This window comes from Lepus europaeus, chromosome Y, assembly GCF_033115175.1.
Source record: "Lepus europaeus isolate LE1 chromosome Y, mLepTim1.pri, whole genome shotgun sequence".
Taxonomy (NCBI): Eukaryota; Metazoa; Chordata; class Mammalia; order Lagomorpha; family Leporidae; genus Lepus; species Lepus europaeus.
Window position 1 is genome coordinate 26,910,334 of NC_084851.1, and position 4,865 is coordinate 26,915,198.

The 4,865-nt window shown below is 41.3% G+C and overlaps 1 pseudogene; it reads left to right on the top strand.

Annotated features, from left to right (window-relative positions):
• Positions 1 to 2,844: 2,844 nt before the first annotated feature.
• LOC133754032 (SRSF protein kinase 2-like) lies at positions 2,845 to 4,588 on the top strand (annotated as a pseudogene).
• The last annotated feature ends 277 nt before the right edge of the window (positions 4,589 to 4,865 follow it).

Consider the following 4,865-nt stretch of genomic DNA (forward strand, 5'->3'; position numbering starts at 1 on the left):
GATCACACAAAAGGATGCTAACAAGAGAGTGAAGAAATGAGTTGAAAAGTTCATTAGAAATTCTTCATCTGCACAAGCTCTGAACACGGGAGACACACAGAAATGAGTACTCTACTCCTAGCTTAGAAACTGAAATTTAAACCAGCTTTTGACTAAGAATCAGAGATAAGAAACTATATTCTTTTGTGGGATGAAAAATATTGGCCTAAGAGTGAAACAAAACCAAGTGCCAGGGCAGTGACATGCATTTAAAATAGTCCCTTAGAAGCAGGGGAAGCCTTAGGGTGCATCACTGGGACATTTTTTTTTGGTGTAAATATTCCCATCCAAGGTGCCAATGTGATCTCTAAGAATGCTTTTGCAAGCGTTGACACCAAATCTACTATGGATAGTCCAGATGAGCCAGGCTCAGCCACTATTGAGTAGGTACAAGTAAGGAATAACACTAAGACATATGACATGTCATGATCAATTGTGATGTTTAAACAACCATTATGATGTGATCAATTTTGATAAACCAATATAGCCTAGTTGGCCAGCGCCAAGACTCACAAGGCTAACCCTCCACCTGTGGCACTTCCACCCCAGATTCTAGTCCCAGTTGTGGTACCAGGTTCTGTCCCAGTTGCTCCTCTTTTTTTTATTTTTTATTTTTTATTATTTTTTATTTTTGACAGGCAGAGTGGACAGTGAGAGAGAGACAGATAGAAAGGTCTTCCTTTTGCCGTTGGTTCACCCTCCAATGGCCACTGTGGTAGCGCGCTGCGGCCGGTGCACCGTGCTGATCCGATGGCAGGAGCCAGGTGCTTATCCTGGTCTCCCCTGGGGTGCAGAGCCCAAACACTTGGGCCTTCCTCCACTGCACTCCCTGGCCACAGCAGAGAGCTGGCCTGGAAGAGGGGCAACCGGGACAGGATCGGTGCCCCGACCGGGACTAGAACCCGGTGTGCTGGCGCCGCAAGGCGGAGGATTAGCCTATTGAGCCACGGCACCGGCCAACCAGTTGCTCCTCTTCAAGTCCAGCTCTCTGATGTGGACTGGGAAGGCAGTGGAGGATTTTCCAAGTGCTTGGGCCAAGCACACGCATGGGAGACCAGGAGGAAGCACCTAGCTCCTGGCTTCAGATTGGTGCAGGGTGCCAGCCCTAACAGCCATTTGGGAGGTGATCCAATGGAGGGAGGACCTTTCTCTCTGCATCTTTCTCTCACTGTCTAACTGCCTGTCAAAAAAAAGATACAGTTGTCATTTGATAATCAATTGTGCTATTGTGAATATCCTTATGATATTATAATGATGATAAACCACCAATGTTATTACAAAAACCTACCATTATAATGTCATAATCAATTGAAAACACATAAAATGCCTTGTGATATCATAAATATATCATTATGATGTCATAGCTGTGATTTCATAAACCTCCATTGTCATATCATACCTAATTATCATGTCAAAGAAATCATTGTGATTTTGTAAACTGATATTTTGATGCCATAAACCAACCATTGTGATACCATAAGCCTACTGTTATGTCACAATCAAGTAATCACCAGTAAAATCATAAATACACTGCAGCATCATGAACCCACAATTGTGACATTATAATCAGTTGTGATGTATTGTGATATCACAATTGGTTGTCTTGTCATATATCACCATTGTGAGTTTATAATCAATTGTGATTCCATGAAATCCATTATGAGATCATATAGCAGTATATTAAGTTATTAATGTACTATTGTGAAGTCATAAACCAATGATTGTATTGTAATAAAACTAGCATTATAACGTTATAATTGTGATGAAAAAGCCATTGTGATTTGAAAGTATATTTTGGTGTCATAAAACATTGTGATAAGCTATTGTTCTTATGGCTTAATCAATTGTGATGCAAAAACCCTTCAGATATCATAACCAATTGAAATGTGATAAATCAAGATAAAAGTCTGCCATTGTGATTTCATCATCACTGTGAAGTCACTCAAAGCACTGTAGCATCATAAACACACTAATGAGTCATGATAACCAATTGTTATGCCATAAACTGTAATTATGATGTTATAGTAAATTGTGGTATCAGAAACAGCATATGATGTAATAAACCAATATTTTGTGACAAAAAAGGCCACTGTGGTGTTTCAAGTTATATTGTCAGGTAATGATCAATTGTGACATTATAAAATTCCTTTTGATATATAATCACCTGGGATATCATTAACCACCATTGTAATAAATTTATCACTGTGATAACATAATCAATTGTGAATTCATAAAATCTATGAGGTAATAAATTTATCATTGGACATCGTACTTAACCATATCATAAATCACCAGTGTATATCATAATCAATTGTGAATCATAAAGCAACATTATGATGTAGTAATCAATTGTGATGTCAGGAAACCTTTATGCTGCCATACAAATATTCTGATCTCATAAAGTCCTATAATGATTTTATAAACTAACCATTGTTCTGTCATAATGAACTATAGTTATAAAACTATTATGACAGCATAAACCAACGATTCTGAAGTCACAATCAATTGTGATGACATAACCAATTGTGATATCATAGATTTCCATTGCAATTTCATAAAGCCACCATTATGATTTTGTAATCAAATACATTGTCGTGAAAAGAATTGAGAGAGCTGGAGCAGTGGCAGTGGCGATGGCCATGGCGGCGCCTGTGGTAGAGGCACAGTTCAGCTTCCTCCACTGGCAGAGCAAGGGGAGGCTGCAGCCTGGCTTGGCTTGGCTTGGCTTGGTTCACCTCAGCTCCTGCATGACCTCCACACCTGCCACCACCATAAAGCCTGCCACCCCACTGGCACCATGTAGCAATGAGTTCTGGGAAAGTGCTAGCCACTCAGGTCTGAAAATGGAAGCCAAAAAGAGAGAAGCATCTGAAAAAGCCAGAGCATCAGCAGACAGCTCCTTTATTTCCTTGACTGCTGCCACTGCCACCACCTCTGCCACCTCTGCCAGACCTCACACCCCCAAAGCCAGGGGAAGGGATCAAATGATGAGGAGCAAGAGGACCCTGTGGACTACTGCAAAGGTGCCTATCATCCAGTGAAAATTGGAGACCCCTTCAATGGCTGTTATGTTATCAGGAAGCCTGGAGGGAGGCACTTCTCTGCTGTCTGGCTGCGTTGGAATATGCATTGGAAAAGATCTGTTGCTATGAAACTTGCAAAAGTGTCCAAGATTATATAGAAACAGCCTTGGATGAAATGAAATTCCTCAAATGTGTTCAAGGAAGTGATCCCAGTGACTCACAGACATGGTAGTCCAGCTGATCGACAACAAGATTTCAGACATGAATGGAATGCATGTCTACACAGTATCTGAAGTGCTTGGCCACCATCTCCTCGAATGGATCAAGTCCAACTATCAAGGCCTCCCAGTGTGCTGTGTGAAGAGTATCATTTGACAGGTCCTTCAAAGGTTAGTTTATCTGCACAGTAAACGCAAGATCATTCACACTGACATAGAGCCACAAAACATTCTGATGTGTGTGGATGATTCCTATGTGAGAAGAATGGCTGCCAAGTCCACTGAATGGCAGAAAGCAGGTGCTCCTCCTCCTTTATGGTCTGCAGTAAGTACATCTCCATAGCAAAAACCTACAGGAAAAATAATTAAAACAAGCAGAAAAAGCTGAAAGAGAAGCAGGAGAGGCAGGCAATATTATTGGAGAAATGTCTGCAGGAGATAGAAGAACTGGAGTGCAGAGCTGAAAAGAAAATAATAGAAGAAAACATCACCTCAGCTGTATCTTCCAATGAGCAAGATAGTGAATATTGCCCAGAAGCGCAACTGAAAGTGGCAGAATAGGAGGAGGCTGCTGAGGAGGAGACCGCAAAGTGCAGTGGTGAAGCTGAGGACCAAGGCAAAAAAGAAGAAGCCAAGAAAGGAAAAATTGAGAAAGATGAAGATGTCAAACAGGAACTTGCAAACCTAGATCCCACATGGATAGAATAACCGAAAACCAACTGTATAGAGAATGGACCCTTCTCACTGGAGCAGCAGCTGGAAGAGGAGGAAGATGATGAAGATGACTGCCCAAATCCCAATGAGTATAACCCTGATGAGCCAAATCAGAAAGTGATTACACATATAGCAGCTCCTATCTACAGTTCAATGGTGAATTGCCAAATGGAACATAAAATTCCCGAGTCACAGCTTCTGGAGTTTCCTACTTTCCTGTTCTCAGGGCCCTAAGAAACTGTGGCCTGCAACTCTTTCCTGTTCAGAGGTATCACCACTGACCAAACAAGAAGAAAGCAGTCCATCCCATGACAGAAACAGGACTGCTTCAGCCTCCAGTACTGGGGATTTGCCAAAAACAAAAACTTAGGCAGCTGACTTGTTGGTGAACCTCTGGATCCTTGGAAAGAAGATAAAATTAGAGTAAAATTTGTTAATCTGGGAAATGCTTGTTGGGTGTATAAACACTTTGTAGAAGACATCTTGACATGGTAGTATAGACCCATAGAGGTTTTGATAGGCACAGGTTACAGTATACCTGCTGTAATTTGGAGTACAGTATGCATGGAGAACTGTGGCACTTCACCAAGCTGAAGCCCTGGAGCCTGTTTGATGTACTTTTGAAAGGGTATGGCTGGTTCCATGAATATAATGCACGATTCACAGATTTCTTGATCCTGATATTAGAAGTGGTTCCATAAAAGCAAGCCTCTGCTAGCAAATGTCTTCGGCATTCAAGGTTGAATTCTTAGCAAATTCTACAAATATAGCATTCTGTGCTAGCAAATATTTTCCAATACATCTGACCTACATGGTTACTCTCATTCTTTAACAGGATTGCAAGTGAGCTGGCTTCATCCTCAGACCTTTA